The sequence below is a fragment of the Columba livia genome, chromosome 2, assembly GCF_036013475.1.
Source record: "Columba livia isolate bColLiv1 breed racing homer chromosome 2, bColLiv1.pat.W.v2, whole genome shotgun sequence".
Taxonomy (NCBI): domain Eukaryota; kingdom Metazoa; phylum Chordata; class Aves; order Columbiformes; family Columbidae; genus Columba; species Columba livia.
The window spans coordinates 35451264-35465172 of NC_088603.1; positions in this window are offsets into that span (position 1 = coordinate 35451264).

Consider the following 13909-nt stretch of genomic DNA (forward strand, 5'->3'; position numbering starts at 1 on the left):
TAAAGAGCCCTTAGTCACCTATTTGGCATCTCAGTTCTGAGCAGATATTCAAGACCTCACCAGCGACCACTGAAATGACTGTAATGAGCTGTGCATCAGACCTTGGAAAGGAAAAATCCAATATTAGCCACAGCCCCAGGTGAATCCCCTGCAGACAAGCACCAGAGAGATGCCAGGGGATGTGATGAGAGAAACCCTTCGGTTCTGCTGCCCCCAGCCACCACCCAGACCTGGTTCTGTATGTGACTTTCCAGTTCCCAAGGGGGAAATACCAGTGCCAGTATGATTTTGTAGGGTACAGTCCAGCTGGTGTAGGTCCCAGGACCACAGGTGACATCACATATGCCCTGTTGAGCTCCTGCAGCCTTTCCTAGAGCTCCACCCTGACAGGATTGGTGATTTCACCCTTCAGGGACTCAGTGACAGGGAGAGCAAGTAAAACACTGGCCATGAGACTACACTTCTAAACTACATGAACATACACAGACTAAGAAGTGAAAGGTAGGTTTGTGAGGACAAAAAACTGAACATACTTGCACATGAAATTTCTCAGTTTCTTCAAGCCTTAGATGACAGGTGCAGTGCAGAGTTCATCAACAAACTGCCTCTGCTTGAATATTTCCATTGTCGTGTCTGTTCCTGCTTCCACCACACTCCAGAGTTGCCCCTCACATTGAAATATAGTTTCATCATAGATTAGCATGACCACATTCCTTGGCCAGATGCAGAATGCTACCTGAGCAGGACGGTGGACAAAGAGAGCCATTGACAATCCATACTTCTTGCAGGGAAGTCCCATAGTCTTACCAGGATCACTTGAGTTGTTTGTTTTCCCCTGGGTCTATCCCTAAACTCTGCTGTCAGTTCTTTCTCTCCTACCAGGAGAAAGAAGATGCTCAACTTGTCAATGTTTGTAAGACTTTCTGCTCTGTCCTTTTCCAGCTTGAGCTTTGCCCTGTGTTGCCTGTGAGTTGAGTGGTGCAAACCAGGGCATCTTACCTCTTTTCTTCATCACTGTCCCACTTCTGTGTATGTAACTCCAGGGTCTGACTCAGTCTCCTGCCAGCTTTAATAGGACACTTTCTGTTAACATGCAGGGGAGCAATATCTCATCAGTGCAAAGAAGTAGGGCAGAAAGCACAGGCTGACTTAACTTCATTTGTTTTACTGGTATAACAATTGAATGCTCCAACTTTTGCTCTCTCTGTTCCCATTCCTCTCAGAAACAGGGGCATCTAGGACAAGGAAGCAATATAATTTATCCTGAAACAGAACCAGAATCTCCTCACATGTGTTCATTTTACTCAACAATAGGCAGGCGCAGCCACTGGAGTAGCATTACCTCGTTCCTGGATTAGACTCAGCACACCCCTCTCTATTTCTTAATTTAAAGAATTTCTCTAGATTGCTAGACTCTGTGACCAAGAGGACAAACTCCTTTTTCATTAAGCTGAATTATCCGTGTTTTAGCTAAGCATTGTGTATTTTCAAATACAAGATTAACTGTTTTCTATTGTGTGTCACTTGCCTCTGCAGGAAGCTCTGCACTGGGTAGTATGTCTTCTCTTATTATGCGTTTGCTTGGAATATAAATTGCTTTTCAATCAGATCTTTGCATTTCTAACAACATCTTCTGTACTGCAGCAGGTGCTTTCCCTAGCGGTTACTTATATGGATTCTAATGGCATGTCATCTGTCTATGCAGCCACTTCGCTGCCAAATATGTAATAGAGGAATTTTCAACGAGCAGAAGCTTCTAGTAATTTTGGTCCTATAAAGGCTGAGACTTTTAATGTATTTTTACATAGCTCATTTCACTGGGCTTAAATAAATTAAATTAGGAAGGTTTAAAAGGTCCTTCTGGAAGCCTGATCTCATCTCAAATCAAACCCCTTTACTTCAACTTGGCATCATGAGAGGGATAAGAACTGGGGGATGGAGGGAGGTTTTGTTCTATTTTTTAAACTATGATAGATTGAGAGGCAGGAGATTAAAACCAAATAAAATAACTACTTTTTCACACAACAAATAGTTAAACCATGAAACTCATAACTATGGGCTGTGGTGGAGGCCAGACTATAGACAGGTTCAAACCAGCACTAAACAGACATCTGAAGAATAGATCTGATGCTTTTGAATACAGGTGATGTAGGTGCCGCCCCCGTTTGGGTAAGTGTCTGATGCCCCGCTGGCCAGTAGCTGGGGCAGAGGAACGGTGGGCTGGGATCACTTGCCCCTCCTCCGGGATTTGGGCTCTGTGAGCTTCTGCAGCCCATGCTTCGGGACAGGGTCCTGGGCTGGATGCCGACTCAACATAACCCAGAGATCAGGACCAGTCTGACAAAACTAATGAGTAGAAAAAATGTTTAGGGAAGTATAGAGTGGCACACACAGGAGGTGCTTCCTGGACTCCTGTTTTCTGTTCCGCCAAAAAAAAGCTGCTACCTTGATGGAGCAAGCGTGGATGTTGAATGAAAGCAGGGGTCTGCTGTCCTGATGTCCTGCAGTGCTGAGGGCGTTGCTATGCAAGAGGCATGAATGGTGCACCTGCTGTTGAACACTTTCTCTCATTGACTTGAGTTTCATTTATTTTGGGACATAAACTTACTGGTCCTTCAGTGAATCAAAGCAGTGAGATGATCATTGAGACAACGCTGAGGTCATGGACCCCATGACAGTTTGTTTGTATGACTGGAGGCAATGGAACAACTGCTCATGGTCCATAGGGTAAAACCCATCTCCTCACCAGCAAAAAAAAAAAAAGGTCTATGGTCCCTCAAAACTCCAAAGTGATCTTGTTGAGAATAGTGTTGGTTTTGTACAGTTTCCATAAATGAGATTACTCTGTTCCTTTTTTTTTTTGGGGGGGGGGGGGGGAATTGCTTTTTTCCTCCTCCTGAAAAGTGCCACAAAAGACAACACCAAAAAAAGTGCAGGGGTTTCTAGAGAGGCTGGGGGTAAGGCTGAAGGAGGAACAGAAATAACAAAATAACAGAACCATGAGTGCCCGTATGTTTCTGTAACATCTCCTGTGTAAGAAAGGGAGTGACAGAGTCTACTCTGTTTGTGGCATGATGTCAGCAGTGACTATTGCCCTCTTTGATCTCTTTGCTCTGAAGCCAAATCTCCTCCTATACACAGTAAAACACTTATAAAAGAGATTTGGGCTCTGCATGGAATTTTAGATACTGCCAGTAAGTTCATGAACAGGAAAAACAAACACCAGTTTTCTGTGGATCTAGATACGCTCTTTTCAAGCCACATGTTATAGAGAAATAAACATTTTCTATGTACAGTGGAACTTAAAACTAGAACCATTGGGAAAAAAAAAATACCCTCAGTCCACCCAGGGCACCACCATGTCTCTCCCTCTCTCCCTGTGTAGCTCACAGAGCTCTGAGGCTCCTCAGACACATTTCGTCCTGCCTAAGCCGGTGGCTGCTGGTGACCTGTTGTACGTCAGTGTCCTGCAAAGCGATGCCCATGCTGATTGAAGGGACCAAGCCACTTAACCCTAAATTGTGCAGGGGCTGATCTCAGGACACAGGTGACAGAAGGGATGCCCTCACCACCTAGTCCTGCCTTGCTCGATTCTCGGGGCAGCCCGGGCGCAGAGCCCTGGAGAAAGCAGTGGTGGCACGAGCCCTTAGAGCTCCCAAAGACATCTGAAAAGTTCCTGTCTTCAGTCAATTTGCTCATCTGCATTAAATCATGGGGTGTGGTTTCACAGTTAATTCTTATCAATTAATTCATAGCTAAGGGATTCAGGGAAACAGGGAGGGATGTGAAAAAATAAAGGCTTGGGGGCATAATATGAGCCCAAACTAAACTAACATGAGAGTGACTGGAAAAAGCCACACTGTGGGCAAGGTTCGGGTTTGATTATACTTTTCTGCTGCCAGGCTGATTTCAGCTGGGTTGAATTTCCCACTGCTTGAAATTTATGCTTACATTCTGGATTTAAACTCAAAACCAGCATGAAAGGAGCTAGGGCTGAGCATCTTAGCAATAAAAACAAGAGACAGATATGAGGCACTGACTTTGTTAATTCTTTCACCAAAGTCTCAGACTTTTCTGCTCTGGATCTGCATTTTTTCATACCCGTGTATTTCAGGAATAACTCCACTTGATCTTAATAGAATTAAATAAATACAATATATCTCAGAAAAATATTTTAGAATAACTCCTCTCTTCCACTTCACTGTTATCTCTTGGGACGGTGGCTTCTAAAGTTTTTAATGAGCTCTTACACAACAGAATATGATGGGACACTTGTAAAACAAAGATTCCTCTTGGTTCAGAGACAGAAGTTCTTGCTGGATGGCCCACAAGGACAAGCTGAATGTTATCACTCACCTGCATTTACAGCTTTACCTTATAAGACTGTTATTTCCAATGTGTGGTCTTACCTATAAAAAAAGTGAAGCAAAACGAAGGACGTGTATATAATCCAACGTAATGAAGGAAGAAAGGCAATTCTAAAAAAACCCAGATGGTGGAGCTACTTCATTACCGGTGACAGAACAGTGCTGTGCAAGTTTTGCTTCAGATCTCTGCAGAGAAGAATCAAAAGCAGCAGAGATGAAGTCCCCAAATGCCTCTGCCATCACATCCCAGATCTCATCTTTGTGGACTGAAGAATATAAATCAGTGTGCACAACTTCCTGCAAGTCTTTCCCAGGCAAAAGTTTTGACTCTTCAGGGTATGTTCTCTCTGCCTTCCAGAAAAATTACTACTTACCTCTTCTTTTACTAGCAATTCTTTAACGAAATACATGCAGTACACAGTGGTAAGCAATTTATTTTATATTCTGAAATGACAACATCGATACTGCATCAGAACTTTCCCCAATAGCAGTTTTTAAATATTTTTGGTGCAAAGAGGATGCTATAATTTGGCTCTTTTTTATTTATGCAGAAGTGCTAAGACCCATGAAAATATAATATGAATTGTGTTTTAAAATGTACCATATCAGGATGTTTTTGAAGGGAAATCTTTCTGCAAAGTAGTTTTATTTCTGGCTGTAATTCTAGAAAACAACTATAAGAAAATGGTAAACAGGCTACTCTCACTGTGAATTCCCTCAGTTTTAGTCTTAAAAAGCCCAGCTACCTGTCTCTGCTTGTAAATGTGCAGCACACATACCACTGTGAGCTACGGGGTCTGCTCCCACTATGGCAAGTTAACTGCAGATGTTCCTAGTGAACCAAAAAGAGATTAAATTCCTAAGACAACACAGGTGAAAGCAGACTCTCCACATGGTCCAAAGGTCCTGCTTAGCTAGGCACAGGCTTTTTATTAGGTGTTGCACTTTAAATACTTGCAAATCAAACAGAGGAGCAAAAATGACTTTTATTAGGGCTGAGTGGTGAGGAGCAGGGTGCAGGTGAGCAAGAACTTGAGAGCACCCGGCTCTCACACTCCTGGTGTGCCAGGAGCCCTGAAACCCCGGTGTCCTGCCAGCCAGGGCTGTACCAGCCACCCACTGGGACTGGCAGTGACTGTTGTGGGGCAGCGAGGAAAGCTGAGGCATTTTCCCTTCCTTTTAGTTCGGAAGGCCCTTTCCTTTTCATTGGGACCAGAGGAGGGGGAGCCATCCGTTCAGCTGCTGTCCCTCCACCCCTGTCCCAAGAGGCACATCCTCTGCGGTCAGATGGGGTGGAAGCAAACACTGTGTCATGGGATTTTCCAGAGGACCAGCTGAGATATCGCACCACTGTGGCAGCTGCCTGGGGGCAGCAGGAAAGTCTGGGGTACCTTCTGACACCATCTTTAGCTGTTATTAGGATTTATATAGTAATTTAGGGAATGGGCCCAGCCTGCTCCGGGGACTGTGTATGGGATGTGAGCTTTTCATCTCCAGGTCACCTCATAGCTGTTGGATGGTCCTATGGCATCTGTGACGTGAGTGATGGTCTGAGGAGGAAGCACAGGTCCACGTTACATGCATGTGTGCATAATCATAAACGCCCATGCAATTAGCACTAATTAGCACTCCCCTTGGAAACCAGTGCTGAGCAGCTGGGGATCCAGCAGCCGCATAGGTAAACCCAAACTGCAGTACATTTCTTTTAATAAAGCTTGGGTATTTGGCTTGAAAAATCTATTTTGGAGCTCTTGGACTGAAAAGGTTAAGCCTGCCCCGGAGCCACTTTCATGTCTTCCTTTAGTATCAACATTTGGAGAATCAAATAATTGGGCAAAGGAGTACCGGGTAATTTCCAGTGAGTTTATAGGACAGATTATCTGAAAGTTATGTACCTGCCCCTCAGGCTCCCTGCCATGTGTATAAAAATGAACAGATATTAGTGCCAATTAAAAACACAAAGAAACAAGCAAAAAACCATCAAGTAAGCTATCATCATCTTGTAGATATCTGGGGACACAGAGGATAAACTGGATATTAACTTTGAAAATGCCATCCCTTAGGGTGGCTTCTCTCCACCTATTTCTAGGTTATATTTTTCCACAGCCTGATGAAGCAGCCAAAGCCATCAGGCTGTTTTCTTTCCACCTCAAATCTCATGAGCCCACCAGCTGGTCAGACAGAAACATCTCCTGCCTGGCCCTGATCCTGACTAGGCTCCACAACTCCTCTCTGCTTGGATTCCTGGAGCTTCCCCATTCCCTTCAGCCCAGAAATGTGCCCTTCATTTCAAAGGCGTCATGGCCAATTTGCAAATATTTTGCTGTTGCTGAGGGCCAGGAGAAAGCAGATCTTGCAATGTCCTGCTCAGCACGACAGGCACTCTGCCCTGCTCTCACTATGTTGCATTGGGTGCATTTTCTTGGGTGTTGCTTTGTTGATTAAAGGCACTTGGATCTGGAGCAAAGGCCACCACCCTCCCTGCGATCCCCTGCCAGCTCTGGCGAGTCTTGGCCCCAAATCCCACTGCAGAGAGGCAAAATGGGTCTCATGAACTGCCCCGGGCTGACTTTGGGGGTGCCTGGATTCAAACCCTCCTGCCTCTCATATGGTTTATTGCATCCTGGTACAAGAAGGACTACGTGAAACACAGAGACAGTGTCATTCACAGATGGATTACCCATCAGGGAGTATCGAGCCCTGTGTTTTATCTGCTGCACCTCTGGCACCAGAAAGTGCGCCTTGGTCAGGTCACTTCATTTCACAGCACCTTTAATCCTCCTCCTATTTCATACACCATCAGCTATAGCAGCGCAGAGCCTTTTGCTGCAAGGGCTCGCTCTCATATGGCATGCTCCTAAAACGTCTGACACAGCTGCATGCCAGCATCAGGGGAGCTTCTGACTACTACTTTTATGTAGACATACTGTTTAATATTTATTATTATTGCATGCGATATCATTTCATCTTCCATTATGTTGCTTTTTAAAGAAAATTGAAATATATTTGAGATTAATACCATTAGAACCAGCAACTAACAATCCTATACAATGTTGCATGCGGATGTAGTTACAAAATTTCCTTAGTTCATGTAAGGTGAAGGTTAATTTTAGAATGGAGCGAGAGTACCAGAGCCATTAAAATAGTATGGAAAAATGTTACCAGATGAGAAATTGTTCAAAATAAATTAAAACCATTATTTCAGTCATGTCTTTCCAGAGCACTTTGATAATAGGATGTATTTTTCTTGCCTGTATTCTTGCCAGAGATTTTCATAGCAATCATGCTCATTTCCAAGGAGATCATTCCTTCTTAGGTTAACAATAAGGACTCTTTCTCAAGATATGTGAATGCACTTTGCAAAGGCAAAATATATTTGATTCTGTGAAAAAAAAATCCCTTTGGTTTTACTTTCGTGTTGGTATAACTAGTGATAATCCACTATATTATAACATTAGTGCAAACACAGTATGCTACATTATTTTGACACTTCTGGATGTGTTTCTTCATTCCTGTCTGAGCTTTATTAAGCCACTGTCAAAATAGTTAGTGTAGGAAATTTTATGACTTGTGTGGCAAAGGATGTGGTGCCACGGAGATGAACAAAGAATGGGTCAGCTATGAGATAATCCATCTTCCCTCTCTGGACCACACTCCCCCTTCCTCCTCGCCTCAGCAAACTAACGCTTGCAGCACTGCTGCAAGACTCAGGGTCACATTAGCGCTGTGCTGGATCCCTTGTGAGGATACTCCTGATGTGACTGTCGTTCGCCAGCTCTGATTTAACATGGTCAGTGTACAGGAAATTGTGAAAAATAAAGCTGGCTTTATGTTCTACCTTTGTTTTTCAATGTTCTACCTTTGTTTTTCAAGAGTGCTCCCACTGATTTTAAAAGGATGGGTAGATGCTTTTTGAAACCAGGGTCCAGGCTCATCTACCCCCAAGTCTTTGTTACAGAGAGACAAAGAATAGGGCTTTTTTATCAACAGTATAGAAATGGTTGTCATTCCATATTTTTCTGCGATATTAAGCATGTTTGCTAAACAGTACCAACTGCAAAACTTTGTCTTAGGACACAGTCTTTATTCTAGTACAGAATGCAGGCACTTTGCCTGCACAAGGCTGATTTTTGTCTCCTGAAGTCTGCCCTTGCCTCCCCTGAGCAGCAGCAACACCAACAACCTCCTAAAAGAGACTGTGCCTTTCCTTAAATCTCCTCCCAGAGCACAGTATAGAGGGGCAGCCACCTTTCCCAGCTCCTTTAGCCTCTCACAGTGGGTAGGGCATGTTTTACGAGGTAAGACATAAAGAAAAGCAAAAGCTGATGCTATAATTGAGAAGTAAGACAGGCAAACCCAGGCTCCTGTTGTGAGATGGAAGGTGGGATGCTCTGCATGACAATTTTAAATGTATTTGTCTTCTTGAGTTGAAAGCATTTAAAATACACAGGTATAGAAAAGCCTTGTCAGATATTGGCCAAGGACATCAATGCAAAGCTTCAACTTGCAAGAAATGCTTCTGGCTAATCATCAAAAATACCTGTGTTCTGTAATACTTTCCTGCCACTCCCTGTTTTACATATATCAACAAATGGCCTGTGTGGGAAAGCCAACCAAGTATATCCGTGGAATGATACAGTCACATCAACTGTCAGCAAGGAATGTGCATGAATGTGAGCAGCTAACTGAGACCTGCCCCTTTACACTCACTTAGAGTTACAGGACGGCGGCGTTTCACGTCTTATGCAGGACAGTTCAGCAAAGCAAGAAGGACTCGACTCTCCTCTGCTTCCTAGCCATAGACAGGTTTTGACCATGGAATTAACTAGTTCATTTTCTCTATTTTCTCCTCACTGTGCTCTGCCAAAATGCAATTAGACAAAGACACTGCACACAGAGCCTGTTCCCTGCCAAAGGGCACTTCTGAGGAGACAGACAGCATATATTGATGTTGCTTCAGGAGTTAAGGGATGATTTAAAGGGAAACGTGTTGCATTAAGAAATGCTACATGCTGCTTTGAATCCATCATTTTACATGCACTCAGTTATTCCTTGGGTGGCTTGAGCTTTGGCATTTATTACCTCCATTACTTCATCAAATTAAATCTGATCAGGGGAAGGAAAGTGAGGATGGGGGTGTAATGAGATTCCAAGTCCCTATTCTCCCCTTTTGCTGTCCCAGAGCTTTTTGGCCACAAAAATCATTCCTGATCCTGGCAAAACCCATCCCGCAGTCTTTTGCCCGTGGAGCTGGTTTTGCAGCGGCTGGAGAGCTGGTGCTCCTGGGAAGGTGCGTGGGAGCGGCGCAGGACTGAACTCCAGCACAGACAGCGCGGATCTGTTCGATCCCATCCTCGGGCGCTGCGGGTGACCTTCCCAGTGACAGATGACAGAAAACAAAGAGCTGTCACTGGGTGAACGGGATGTGGCTAACTCGGAACAGCATCACTTAGTTCCTGTGGTTTTCAGCAACAGCAACTTCAATAGGTTATGGAGACTGAGTCCTGAATAAAACGTCAGGAAGATGGAAAATTATGTTTTGTCTCAAAAGATGTTCAGAATTTGCTGAGCATGTGAAACTCTTATTTTATTTCTGCAGAGTGCCAAAGGAATCCTCACAGGCTCAAATTTCAAATTAAATGAGGTAACAATATTTGGTAAGCCAAACATCCAGGAAGACAAATGGGAAACATAAAAAAGAATAAATAAATAAAAAAAAATCACACTTTGGAACTAAATGTTCAACTCCTCACATGTATTGTTGATTCTGTATATAAAAAGGATGGAAAATCCCATGTACAGCCAGATCCCAAGGGCATCAGATGCTGGACCAACATTGGTAGTGAAGACAATCTCCTGTACAAACCAGATCTTGCACTGAGCTGAAAGAGGGGATGGAAAATGGTATTCACTGCATTGTAATATCATTGGATCTTTTTACAAATCATATTCAGTTTGGCTTGCATTGTTGTGGAGAAGTATGCTAGCAGAAACACAAAACTCAGTAAAACAAATATGAAGTGGAAGTTAGAGGATTAACAAGTTAATTATTTTGTTTGGAGGCAGTTGAGAAGGAACAAGGCAGATGTGTACAGAGAAGACTGGGTTAAGGACCTTGTTTTCATCTCGGTATGGCAGGTTTCTAGTTTAGGATTCATGTGCATTGTTGTAAACACAAATAATTTACATGTCCTTATAGCACAAAATCAGGCACATATTCAATTACATTAGAACATTAAAATGCAAATCAAATTAGTACTTATACCAAATAAAATAAGGAATAATACTCCAGAAGTGTGAAAGGTAATCCAAAGTTGATATATTTAATTCATGGGGCGTTCTAATATCAAATAACCTGATGCAAAGAGCTTAAGAAATTTAATTATTAAATATTTGTACAAACAAAAGTATATGCAGTTACTGTATCCAGGCCATACATTCATGATGAAAATGAAATATTTTCAGTGTACAGATCAATTGCTAGCTGCCTGCATTCAGATAGAAATATATTATTGCCAATTGCTCAGTGAAAAACTTACAGGAATTGTGAGGAATTTAAAAAGAATGAAACTCAATGCTCTTATGAAGCCTATCTTAAGTCATCTTCTTATAAAAGGTACAGAACATAATGGGGGATAGACTCTCTATGACTTTTCTAGATCTAGAACTGCATGGTCAGATTGTAATTCACAATTTCATTTAGTTGCTCAAAGGCCTTTAGAAGAGGTTGAAGATTTTATTAAATTCAAGAGGATTTGACTGTAAAAGAAAATGGATTTGCATTGTATAGAGTCTAGCACTCCTACATATATCATAGTCACCTTTCCACTGCTGGTAGCATCTTCATTTTCCCTGACTCTTGGATGTATTTAGCACTTCATTTTCATCCATCCCAAGCTCTGTTCCTAATAAGCAAGTTCAACTGTATCTGTGCGTATGGATTAGACTCATTTTCTCTTCTTTAACACCCAATCCCACATCTATAGAAGAAAGCAGAGGGATGCCTGCTGGATTTTTATGGGGAGTTAAATCTGTTGCAAACCAGGATAAAACTGGTGCAAGCAAGAAAGAGTTTTGCAGCCTCAGATGTATCAAAGCACTTGGAGCTGCAGGAACTATGTGAGTGCCTGAGTCCTTTTCTGAACAGGCATTTTAGACCCAGGTTCTCAGTAGTATTTAAACCCTCAAAGCATTTTGAGTATCTGGAACCTTTCTGAAGGTGGACGAGTTGCCCACAGGGTAAAATGGTACTTATATAGCAGAAGCAATTCTCTGCCTGCTTATGGGTTATCCTTTAGCCTTCAGCAAGGTGCCAGATCCTTCCCAAATGAAGGGGATTTAACATATATCTAGAAAACGTAAATCCTGTCTATTCTTTCCTCTCTTCGTCATGGCTCTGCACAAGCTGACTTCTGAAGGGAACTGTAAGTACACCGTGATGCATGTACTTCGTACAATGTCTTAAGTCATCTGCGCAATTACTTGATATGAACTTTCCCACACCTTTTCTAAAACTAACTGGAGGGCAGTTCTCTGTAGTTTGGTATTCCTTGAAAATACATATGCATGGAAAATCCATGGAGCTGTGACAGTCTAATGGTTACACAAATAATTACACTGGAGCTGCTGCATGGCTTTGAGCAGAATGAGAATCATATAGATCAGAAATGGAAGCAGATGGAAAGTATGATTCAGCTCCTCTCTGCTCCACTCCCACCACATCTTTGGTTTACTGTTTACCCCTACAAGTGCTTTTGATCTGAAGTGCATCTGTAAAGACGGAACAAAGTTTTGATTAATATTCCTTCCCCTGTGAACAGAGGTCTCCAGGCAGACACGTTCCATCAGGACTGGCATGGGCAGATCCAATAGCCGATCAGAGCATGGGAGACTTTTTTTACAGATGTGGTTGTAGGTAGATTCCTCACCATCCTCCCATGGCCATGTTCTGCTCTCAGTCCCTTCAGCAGAGATCTACAGAACTTCTTTGGGAACAACAGCAATTTACATCTCTGAATCAGAACAGCTTAAAGTCCACACACACTCATTCAACAATATTTTTCTTTGCATTGCATAAGGAGATGGACCCTGTTCCAACTCCAATGTTAGTCTTTCATCAGTTTCTCTCTCCAAAGACCGAGGTATCAGTGAGGGCAAAAGCCGGCTTTATATTTTGGTCCCAGGCTTTAGATTTGCCCACAGCCTTGGCGTTGCTTCGTAGTCTCACAAAGGCTGGACCCATTCTCTCCAGCGGGCAGCAGAGCGTTACTGCCCAGCTAGCACGAGGAGCACCTCACTGGCCTGAAACTGGAAAGGGGGTCCCGTTCCAGCTGATTTTGTCTCAGGTACCAGAGAAATATTAGTACAGAAGACTGGCTTCTGCTTAGGCCATTCAACCTGGCAACCCTAAATCTTAATCTGTTCCATGCGAGCTGAGGGCTATTCAGTGAGGAATGAGGGGACCAGATCTGACACCCCTGTCCTCTAGTGCAAAGCATAGTGAACATTCCCATGAAAATTAAGTGCTGAATTTGTTTTCTTCCAGCCCATTTTCCTAAAGCCAGCATTATTTCCCTGGTCTCAGTCCAGGACAGAAGGGCTGTTCCCATCACGTAATAGATCCATACCTTCTTTTTCATTCTGCTCTGTGCCCATCCTGTTTATCTCTTCTGAACTGCATATTGTTTCCACTTTAACAGCTCCTTCCAGCTGTTTTCTTTTGGTACCTTTTATTGCAGATAGAATTTCAAGGGCTTCCAGGGGGAAGCTGCTGAAAGCACTGCAGCTCTTAGACTCACTTCAAAGCAACTTTCATCATTTTTCACGCACTTTTTTTAGGACTCCTCTTCTGTTCTTTCCCCAAAACAGATTCTCTCAAAGATCACACTGGGAGATAGCACTATTTATGGCACTTCAGCGGGAGACATCATGTTTTTTGTCTGATTTGGACACATCCGCTGTCCTGTAAAGGTTAACAACATAGAGGTTTCCTCCCCCTCTCACTTGTAGTTTGTTGTTGGTAGGATTTTTTTCTAGAGGAATGGGTAGGAGGGAAGGTTACTGCTGGAATTTGGCTGCCAGAAGCCTGAGGGTCAACTTTAATTTAGTCAAACCTCCCATCATTAAAGAGATTGTAGCTTCTGCACTGGACCAGGCAGACTCATCCGTGGGAGGCCCTGGCTTCACACCAGCGCTAATTGTGGCTCAATTATTCCTACAAGCTCCAAGGCTTTGTTGCTGAACTTAGAGGGGAGATCGCCCATCAGTTTCGCAATTATCTCAGGCTGGAGAGAAGGAGGGAAAAGAAAATTCCTGCCTAACCCATGTCCTCGATGAGCAGCCTGCCATCCTCCCCAGGCCGATGGGCGCAGGGTAGGGCTGCTACCCTGAAGAACTAACTGGGGGCTGTGTCCTGAAGTGTGGCGAGGTGAAAAGGACAGTAAGTCTCGAAAACAAAGGTTTGAATTACCATGTTGGATGGGAAAGGCTGGATCCAGCCATGACATAAAGGGCGAATTCAGTGCAGATACACTCCTCCAACA